At 42.6% G+C, this 11,115-nt stretch overlaps 1 protein-coding gene across 4 annotated transcripts in view; it reads right to left on the reverse strand.

Annotated features, from left to right (window-relative positions):
- Positions 1–6,790, reverse strand: part of COL6A6 (collagen type VI alpha 6 chain) — a 116,931-nt gene extending 110,141 nt beyond the window's left edge. For all 4 annotated transcript variants that reach the window (XM_037524484.2, XM_054689772.1, XM_037524470.2 and 1 more), the window contains exon 1: positions 6,584–6,790. The gene's annotated coding sequence lies outside the window, so the exon portion shown is untranslated. The remainder of the gene's footprint in view (positions 1–6,583) is intronic.
- Positions 6,791–11,115: the final 4,325 nt, after the last annotated feature.

Here is an 11,115-nt window from a genome sequence, read left to right on the forward strand (position 1 = left end):
CTCCATGCACGATTTGAAAGGAGATCAAGAGAGCAGGAAGCTTTCAGTGCAATGACACTCTCCTCTGGCTTCCACCCAAAGCCTCTGCATATCTGAGGGCCCTTTTAGTTTATACCTAATGATAAAAGTGACCTTTATTGTCTTGACACATCACAGTCTCAAGTCAAGCAGAGCACTTCTCTTGCTGAGTCCCAAGGAATTATCCCCTATCCAGCACCAGCTACCAAAGAGCTATAATTCCGTGAAGTTCTTTCCAATATCTTGGGCCTGGATATTGTTTCTACTTTAGATGAAGGACTTTAGAGGACTAGATACAGCTCAGAGAGCTCATACGTCTTGCTCTTCCTGGTCATCAGCTAGTCAGGATGCAGATTTCAGCTCATGTATTCAAACAACAGATATTTACTGAGCATCTGCTAAGTGGCTATAGAGCATCTTCAGTGGCTAGCACTGAAGACAGTCCACTGTACACAAAAGACAAAGTAAGCACCATTTAGTGGGAGACAAGAGTGACCAGAGAAGCCCAAGGTACTATGGGAACCCAGTCTGGGTATCAAAAAGGGCCCAGTAATGCTTTTTCAAGAAGCAGACATATTATCTGAGCCCTAAAGAAAAAGAAGGTGTGCATATATTTAGAGTCTAGAGAATACTGTTCTGGCAGAGAAAATTCCAAATGTAAATAGCAGGAGGTAGGAGAGAATAAGGCCTTCTTAAAGAAATGGGAGATTCTGGCAAAGAAATGGGGAGATATGAGGCAGGAGAAGCAGACAAAGGATGCATGGTGGGGGAACTTTCAACCACAGTAAGGATTTTGGCACTGGAGCATTTTAAGTAGAGGAAGTATGAGTAGATGGTTTTAGGATGCTCACTCAGGCTGCAGTTTGGAGAATGTTAGAAAAGGAGCAGGGCCAGAGCAGGGAGGCACCTGGGGAGGCAGTTGCTGTCTGGATGAAAGAGAGGATGGGGCTTGGGGCTAGGACCAGAGATGACAGGAAGAAGGGGAGAATTCTGAAGCGATCATTAGGAAATTAAATGGTTAGAACTTGGAGATGGATTAGGTGGGTTATTAATGAAGGCTGGGAGGACAGGGCTACTCTAGAATTTTCTGGTGTGCCATTCATAAGAAGAGGGGCAGGATTGTGGGGAAGGTAATGTAGGGGACGGGGACTTTGCTGGGTTTGTGGTGGAAGATGTCCAAGAGCCGGTGGGCAGTCAAATATCTGGGTCTGGAGTTCTGATGAGAGGTCTGGCTTGAGGGGCTGGGTTAGGAGGCAAGTGGTTAACGTGCTGGCTAATTCTATTGTCACCTGACTGAGCTGGGGGATGGTAAGACATTATTTCTGGATGAGTCTGTGAGGCTCTGAGAGTTGGTATCTGAATCTATGGATATGAAAGACGATCACCCTCACCACTGGACAGCACCCCAGCTGCTGAGGGCCTGAACATGACAAAAAAGCAGCAGAAAGGCCGTCGGCCTTTTTCGCTTGAGCTGGGAGAGTGCTCCTGCCTTTGGATGTTGGTGCCCTTTGCCCTCAGGCTTTCAGACTTGAAATATACCAATTCCTGGTGCTCTGCTTAGAGAAATTATTGCCTCCATAATCACATAGGCCAATTTTATAATACAATTTCACTCACTCACACACACACACACACACACACACACACACACACACACACACACACCTATGGCTCAGTTTCCCTGGAGGATCCTGACTAAGACAGTAAGTGGTGACCCAACACAAATACAGAGAAGCCAGTTCTAGGTTTACAGAGCTTGTGTTTGGGCGACTTCTCACGGCCAGCACGCCTTGCTTCTTCTCTAACAATGGGGTCACCCTGAGACCTCACTGCTCACACTCTCTCCCTGTACCATTAACAGCTTTCAAAGAGCTGGTGGGAATTCAGGATCAAGCCACAACCAACAAACTAACCAACCCAGACACCAGTGAAACAGTTTTGATGAGGAACAAAATCCTATTCTCTGGCATGGAAAGCAAGAATTCCATTTTTGATATAATTTTTGACTAGAATGGAACCTATAATAGACTACAGGTACAAGCATTTACTAAAATAAAATATATAGCTAACGCACTTATAGTAGTTTGGGTTTCCCCCAAAGCAGACCCTGCACAAGAATTTATGCAATTAGTTTATTTAGGAGACACTCCCTGGAAGCAGTGGTAGAAGAGTGGGGAGTGACTCCTGGAAGGGAAGGAAGTCACCATAGAATACTTATTGAGCAGAGAGGAACACTCTCAGCAGCTGGAGCTCACCCCTTGGTCCCTGGGGGAGGTTGCATAGCTCACACACACCCCACCCCAGCTGCCTGCTCCAAGGTGTGAGGAAGGCGGGTATTTATTCACCAAACTTCATGTATTATGGGATGAGGGGTTGCTCCCTGGGGTCAACTCCCAGGTCTTTTTGGCTGTACCCTGCATGAGTCAGGCAAGCTCTCAAGGCTAGGGAAAGCCACCTTCACAGGTGCCTAAAGAAAGTCTCTAGAATCCACTGACATTGGTGGATGCAGTGGGAATGTGAAGAGGGCTTTGCCATCATTTGCTAATCAATAGAAAAGAGGACAGAAAAACTAGAGAAATCTGCTACCACATATACTCATCTTCATAGTATGAGAGATTCTAACTGTCGCAGAGATACGTGGAAGTAAGTGAGAATCTAGCTTTTTAAACTATACAGGGTGACTGACAGTGAGGTAGGGAGACCAAAATATGGCACAGGAACCACTTGACAAACTGTGGGATTTTTTTCCACCAAATAATAATAACTAAATGTGACGATGACTGGCTCAAGATCTTCAAAGCTCTATTGCATTTGGACTCATGTCATGGAGCCTTCAAGTCAGAATTTCTTTCCAAATATTAATCAAGTTGTTTTTAAAGGACTCAGTAAATGATTAGCTTATGGCTTTTCAAGCCAATTGAAATGCCTTTGCCAAGTAACTATGGCAAAATCTTTCCTTTTGCAAGTCGATGATACAGTACTTAGAGCATTACAAAAAACCTTTCAGGGCCAAGTCGCCACCCAATCCTTAATTGTAAAGGCACAAAGATCATGTCTCTAATAAAGTAAATGTATATTTATCTTCATCTTCATGACTTGAGGGGAATGTTAAGACTTATCTTCACGAGGCTACATTAGTGTGGATGCTCTATTTTTTCTTCCTTTGAGCATTTGGGGGAGAACTGAGCTTTCAATTCACGGCAAAATTAAATAAACACATTTCCTTAGACTTGTTTTTGGACTCAAAAGAAGTGTCAGCATTTAGGGTCATCCCAATCAAGCAAGACAGCTCAGCAAAATGAAGTTTATAGTCAGTAGTGACAGTGCAATTGTCTTGCTTTAGCAAAACTGAAGTTCAGAAGCAGAGACACAAGCAGAGGTAATGCTGCCTCTTTTATCTTGCTTGAGATTTTGCACGTTAGTAGATTTTCTCAGTACATGAGAAGATACTTCAGCTAGACTCTAAGTTTTAAATCATTCATTTATCAGGTATTTATTGAATTACCTCCTAATGGTTGGGTACTGTGGGAAGGGTTAAGGTATAGAAAATACACAAGAGACCTCTTCTTTTGCACATGTTGTGTTAGCCAGACAGCACCTATTTTTATTCATGGTACTCCATAAAATTCCCCTGCCAGGGCCTTGGGGTTATCCCCAGAAAAGAAAAGTTTGGAATCTGGTGAAGAAGTAAGACCGAGTTTCTATTATTCATTTAAAAAGTTGGCCCTTAGTCAATCACGGTCTTGTAAAGAATTTTCTGTGCTATTTAAACTCTGCATTCCCTTGAAGAACTTAAGATTATTTTGGGGGGTCTTTATTTCAAAATTCTGAAAATATCACCATAATACCTTTCTATTGAGAATTAAAGGGTATTTCTGTTGCCCTAAAACCATTATCCAAAGAAATGAAAACAGGGCCTCCCCGGTGGCGCAGCGGTTGGGCGCTGGGTTGCGAGGCTGCCCGCGGCCTCTGCGACACAGGTTCGATCCCCGGCTGCTCCCCGGCCACCGGAGGAGGGTCCCACATGGCGCGCAGACCTCTCCTGCCGCCCGCTGCTCCCCTCAGCGGTGTGCTTCGGTCCTTCTGCCTGCTCTGCTCCCCGCTCTGGCTCTGGTGAATTCTCTCACCCTCCCGTGCTTCTGACTGTACCCAGTACATGTATAAACAAACAAACAAATAAATAAATGGATAAATAAAAACATGCCTCTATTTAAAAAAAAAAAAAAACAAAGAAATGAAAACATAGTGTACTTCTCAAAGCCACCTCTATGCAGGAACAGTGTTTTATTGGTGGAAAGTTGCCTCACACTGCAAATCATTAGATATGAAGAGCCATGTGTGAAATAGGAATAGCCTCAAGCCCCGAACATCTCTTCCAAGACAGATCTTTCCTGAAATGGAATACTCTGAGGGGAGACAGGGGAGTGTACAGTGTTGATGAGTTATGCATTTTCTGTTAATCGTGTTACATTCATGGAAAGGTTTTTCAGTGAGGTCAAAACACTGAATAAAATTGGGTTCCAGGTTAGCTGAATTTTGGAAATCACTTCTGTTTGTCTTGGCCCTTCAGTTCCACCAGCATCCTCACTGCCTACCCCATTTATTAACTACTGATGCCTGGTATATCATGAGGCTCTTCCTGTTTTTTCTCACATATCCCTGTGAGGGAGGGAAGAAGGTATCTCTGCTCATAGGACAGGTGGGAAAAGACTTGGGGAAGTTTAGGGAATGACCTGCATGATCTGTAACATGAAACTAAGTCTGTTTCAGAGCAAAACTTTCAACTTTCAACCAGGGTCAGGAATTGAGATAATCAATTTTGACCAACATTTGATCACTCTGGAAAAGTCTTAGATGGAAGATATGTAAAAAAGTGGAAGTACAGAAAACTTAATCTTCATACTACTTTCTTGGGATTGTAGGAGTGAGCTATCTTTGTTGGCAACCACATCCTCATAGGTTTGGCTCACTTTACTTGCAGATGTATCCCTTGCAATAGCTTATTTTTGAGAAATTCCAGGGATAGGGATATTTACTGATAGGGAAATTTTTTGTCATTTTTAAGCCACTATATTTGTGGGACTGTGTAGTATAGTCTATATATAGATAACTTAATAATTCAGTCATATTTATTCACAATTCTTGTAACCTTTATGTAGTGACTTAGTCACTTTGGCATTATCTATGCAAACAAACAAATCTTTTCTCTATAAAAATTCCAACTATTCAAAGTCTTCTGAATTTTGGGCTACCAGGAAGGAATCAGAAGAGTAGAAATAGAGAATATTACAAATAACAATCGTCTTTTTTTGGAGATGCTTCACAAAATGATTTAGCAAAATTGAAAGATTTTTGTTACTTAAAAAAAAAGTTAAAGATGATTGCCCAGTGAATGCTAAACACGTTTTCTTCTGCACATCATAAAATATGATTTCATAAGGCACGATGTCCAAAATACATGTATTTTTGGGTGGGAGACAAGCTTTCTTTTCAGGTTCTCCTCTGCATTTCTAATATTTTGGAATAAAACAAGGGAGGAGGGAGGAAATGGATGACTTCTTTCATAAGGAAATCTATGTAAAGGCCATGTAATTTAAAACACTTTAGACTGCTCAGGATCCATATGTAGGTGAGTCCGCCTCTGAGGACATGAAAACCTGAGTTTAACACTGGAACTTCTAAGTGCCATGCTTGAAAATTTTATATTAAAAACACCACTTGTCAAATAGATGCCTCTTTTTAAAACAAAATCAATGTAACCGCTAATTCTGTAATTATAGAAATTCTTACCAGAAGACTTCTAAAGTCCTTCCTATGTCAAGTCTTCTCAGAAGTAAGTGTCCCTCGAACAGGTGGCAGTTCCTAAGGAATATCACCACCCCTCCCCTCTTTACATATTTCCCCCCACTGGCAAAGATCACCTTTAAACATTTCCACAGAGTAGATTTCCAAAATGCGAAAGGAGAAGTCTTTATCACAAAGGACAGAGAAGTAAAGAAACCACTTGCTGGTCCCACTCTTTTCCTCTTGCCCCCTCAGAATTATTTATACAGTTGACGCTGAGCCAGGCATTCATAAAAGGGTGCCTATACCCCCCTGCTTTCTCCCTTTCCCTCAGACAATACAGCTTAAACCACCCCAAATAAATCTGTGGGAGATGCAGAACCAAAAGGACAGTTTGGGTTGGTACAGACTTGGGAGCGACTTTCCTGACCTCGGTCAGCCTCATTCATTCCTTCCTGGTGCAATCCCGAGCGCCTGCCACTCGCCAGGCCCTGTGCTGGCTCCGGGACAGGGTGCAGGGTGGGGGAAATGGAGTCCCGAGGCTTCTAGCAGAGGAATGCAGAAAGGGGGGACTAAAAGACAGACAGGGTGAGGGCTGCTGCCTCTGCCTAGAGGAAGTGAAAAACAGGAGGCAGCGTTGGGCTTCTGAAATTACTTCTTTCCTCACCAAGGTCCTCTCACAACCCTTCAGTCCAGCACTTCCCTCCCAGGTAACTATTGGCCACTTGCAAACCTACTTCAGGCTCCCGCCGTCCCAGCAGACAGCAGCCCCAGGACTTACCTCAGGGAAACTTCCACGCCTTCCCCAAACCTGCACTTTCCAAGCCCTGTGCACAGAGCGCACCGGAGGGAGTGTAGCGCAGACCGCAGACCGGAGGAGGGAGGGTCGACTTTGGAAACAGCGAAGGGACCAGAAGTGGTGGCGCGCAGACTGCCTCTGGCCTCCCGGTGTCCCGCCAGCGCGTGGCAGCTCCCACATCCCTCCTTGTTGCTATATAAATGTTTCTCCCCGCCCCAGCCCGACCCTTCTCCACCCCGGTGGCCCCGGGCCCAGCGCTCGTCCCCCGGGAAGGGGGCGCAACCATAGGGAGGTGGGGATCCTGCGGGCTGCAACTGCTCCACTGGCTTCTCTCCTAAGTGGAACCTCTGCCCTGGGCAGAAGCACGGGCCATGGTGTTACAGGGCAACCCCGATATGAAACGGGTTGCACGGCTGTGGGTCCTCACCCGCGCGCTTAAAAGGGACTTATTGGGGGCTTAGGGTGCTCGCCTTCTCTGTACCCAGCAGATCCACACAGCGCGCAACTCTGGGCACAAAAGCCTTCATTTGACAGCTTTGTTCTGGGGTCCTTTTGCGAAGGTAGGGGCTCAAAGGGAGCCAGAGAGTTTTCATTTCAGATGGTGGGAATTTCTCTTGCCTGGGAACCAACACTAGCAGCTGTGTGCACCCTAAGATCCAAGTGGCGCTCACCTTCCCACTTCCACCTCCAGTTCAGGTCCAGAACTGGGCCAAACTTTGACCAACACCCCCAAAATTAGGCTGCCTTTCATCCAGACTAGGGTTAAAAAAATGAGAGGAAAATGGTCTTTGGATCTTGTAAATACAGGTGGTTGGTTGCCTAAAGAGACCCTAATTATTTCCAGTAAGCAACCCTTGATTTTTGGACTAGCGACCCTTGATTTTTGGGCAAGTAGCCAGTTTCTTTGCTATATTTCTGGGGTCTTTATAGGAACATCTGTAACTTGAGTGGAAATGTGGGTGCCAGAAGTGCTTGATGGATTTTTGACACTTGAGAGAACCTCATTAAATCATCACCTTTTCAGAAGGGCAATTCTTAGCCCAAGTCACACACAGGAGCTGGTCTACCGTGACAGTCTGGGATGGGGGAGCTTTGTTCAACCATAGTTCTGCTTTACAGACTTCTTAAAAGTCTCTAAAACTTAGCCCATTTAGACCTTCAGAGTTCAGACCCTAAAGCTATTGAAGTTGCCTACTCTTCGACCTTTGAAAGTCCAATCTATTCCAGCCCACTCAATTCCAGGCAATTCGTCCTTCATTCTTCGGACAGAGGGATCTTTCTAAATCACAATCTGATCAATCACTCTGCTAACTTAATGCCCTCAAAGGACTCCCCACAGCATGCAGAGCAGACCCCAAACTCAGAGTCCTTATCTCTCTCCTTAGTCTTCCTTATTGTCTCATTTCCTGACATCCTGCCATAATTCAGAATTGTTTTCTGGTGCCTGTGGTGAAAAAACACTAATCTACATAAATGTTCACCCACAACAGTAATGAAATTAGTCTCTGATAAAGAGATGAGATACAATTCCACTTATTAAACTACAGAGATTTAAAGAAATGAATGTTATTACCCAGTTTTGTTAAGATTTGGAGGGCATGGCTCTGCTCATAATTGCTGGTAAGAGTGTAAATTGGTACAATTTCCATACCTACCCTCCCCAACATGATAAGTCATAAAATAGTTTGGGTGGAATAACATCTTTACATTTCCTGCCTTTTAAGATAATATGGACTATATTTGTTTGCTTTCTTTCATATTGATGGGTAGAATGTTACAGTTATTCTACTTTTTTTATTATGTTTATGCTTAAGTATCCTACATTACTATAATTGTAAATAATTTGCTCTCATGGTTACTATATAAGAAGTCACAGATTTCTGTACATCTGTCTAACCAATCATTCATCTAAACACCCAATAGCAGTAGTATGTTAATACATTTTTCTTAGGGCTTCTAGGTAGGTAATCATGTTATTTGAGAATAATAATTTCACCTCTTCGGTTCCTATTTTGTTTCACTCATTTGTTAGTATCTCCTGGGTAGTGTTCGATAATGGTGGCATGGACAGGCATTACTCTTCATTTTTGACTTGAGGAGGAAGGTACCCAGCTCCCTGACTTTGTTATAGGGCAGCCCCGAATATCTTCTCATACACTGTCTTTTTCTCTCCAACTTGCCTTTCCACCTTCCCCTACTAACTCCTACTTATTCTTCAGGTCTTAATCCCATCCCTTCTTCCATGGTCACCCACCTCAATAGTCTGGACTACAGCAGGTATCTCAGTGGCTCATGTGTCTTCACTGTATTATCACAGCTGTATTTTCAGGTTTCCCCCCCGTGGTTATATGACTAATGACTGTCTCCCTCATGCATCTATAAAATTCCCATCTGAAAACTTGTCTGATTTTGTGCACAGTGTGAAGGACTGACCTAGCTGCTGCCTGATAGGTACTTTTTGAATGAAGTCATCTCATCCTTAAGCATGATGCTGCTCATTTTTCTATTGCACTCCATCTGCTTCCCTATGGGCACTTATTATTCAGTATTAGGGACTTTTTGTATTCTTCATTTATTAACTGTCCAGAATTGGAGCGATTCCCTCCCAGGCTCACACCAGGGGAAGTCAGCTGCAATTCAAGTCAGACTGGAGGCTCAGAAGCTTCCCCTTCAAGATCTGCCATCTACGGTGACTTGGGAAGCGCTGGTCCATGAGGCAGGTACTGCTCACATTTCAAGTTCCCCCCACTTCCAGTCTTTGTCCCTCGGAAACTGGTTTTACCAGAATTTTCCTCCTTTTGTTTCTGAATCATTTCCTTGAGGAAGGGAAACCAGTGTTGGTTCCTTACTCTTCAAAATTCAATGTATCTTGAAAAAAGTCCTCAAAGTTTGGGGGTACAGTACAGGCCACTCTAAAGTTCCTGCCAAGTGTCTCTCCCCTTTCCTTTTGCTTCCTTGTGCTCACCTCAGTATATCCGAACAATGTTCAGTTTTGCTCTTTTACTTTTGAAAGGCATCCCAGATCATTCTGAGGATCAGTGGAAATATAAATAACACATAACCAGCCATATTAGTGGAAATAACACAAGTGTGAATGCCAAGCCTGTGTCACCACTCTATAACTCACTGTTGAATCATTCAAACTTGCTAGGCTTTAGTTTTCTCATCTTTGAAATGGAGATTATAATAGTACCTATGCATAAGGATGCTGTAAAGATGGTATGAGTTTGTAAAGTGATTAGGACAGTGCCTGGCTAGCATTGATGGAAAGCTCTTGTGTCAAATGGATACTTGCGCTAAATACTTCATATTAAACACTAAATACTTCAACTAAATAGCCAGAATTATAAAAAAAGATCTTTGTACAGGAGGCCAGTGTTGGAGGAAGGGACATTATTAGTATCACATTTTGGTGAAAGTATTTTAGGGGATTATTATTTTGGAATCCAATTGGGAGCATCCCTGACACTGGATACATGCCTTGACTTAGATACTGTCTCTCCAGGGAAGCTCACTGCCTCCCAAAACATAATTGGAAAGTAGAGATTTGACATGAATAAATCAATGCCGAATGAGATCACTGTTCAAATGGTCTCCTAATCTGTTATTTTTTAATCTCTATACAAATTTTCTTAACTTTTGTAGAACTAAATGTAATACACTTTTTTTTCCTTTGTGATTTATTCATTACTTTTAGTATGGAGAAGACAGGCAAAAAATAATGAGTCGACAATTAACAGAAGCACAATGATCAATATATATGAGAGAATGTTTAACTTCATAGGAATCAGAAGTTTGTAAATTAAAATTATGGAATATTTCTGTGTTGAGAAAAGTTAGAAAGAGGAAAAGATAGGGAAAAGGCAATAATGACTACCTGTCAGGGTGTAATATGAGAGCTCATATATCGTGGATGAGCATATAAATTATTACTTTGATTTGTCATTGTGTATCAAGAACTTAAAACTTAATGTGACAATTTTAGCCTGCAGTATTCAGATATTTGGTCAAACATTTTTCTACAAGATGTTTGTAGATATTTATAGATGTTTGAAGATGCTTTTTAGATCAGATTAATATTTAAATCAGTAGACTTTGGGTAAACAGATTATATTCTATAGCTTATGGGTAGGCCTACTCCAGTTAGTTGAAGGTCTTCCTTTGAGGAAGAAGAAATTCTGCCAGGAGACTGCCTTCAAGCTCACAATGAAGCATCAACTCTTCCTTGGAAGTACAGGGCATTGACCTACCTTGCAGATTTTGGACTCACCAGCCTCTCCAATAGCATGAGTCAACTTCCTGAAATAAATCTCTGACATAGGGATACAGATAGATATCCCACCAGCTTGATTTTCCCTGGAGAGTCCTCACTAAGACTTGGCATATTTAAACTTAGTAATACCATTTCTAGGTAATCAATGAATCAACATTGACTCATAATCACACAAAGTTCTCCATTGACATTATGGTTCACTTTTGCTATTGTGCATTCCACAGGTATGGACAAATATATA

Source organism: Talpa occidentalis, unplaced genomic scaffold (assembly GCF_014898055.3).
Source record: "Talpa occidentalis isolate TD23 unplaced genomic scaffold, MPIMG_talOcc4v2.1 talOcc4.10, whole genome shotgun sequence".
NCBI classification, from domain to species: domain Eukaryota; kingdom Metazoa; phylum Chordata; class Mammalia; order Eulipotyphla; family Talpidae; genus Talpa; species Talpa occidentalis.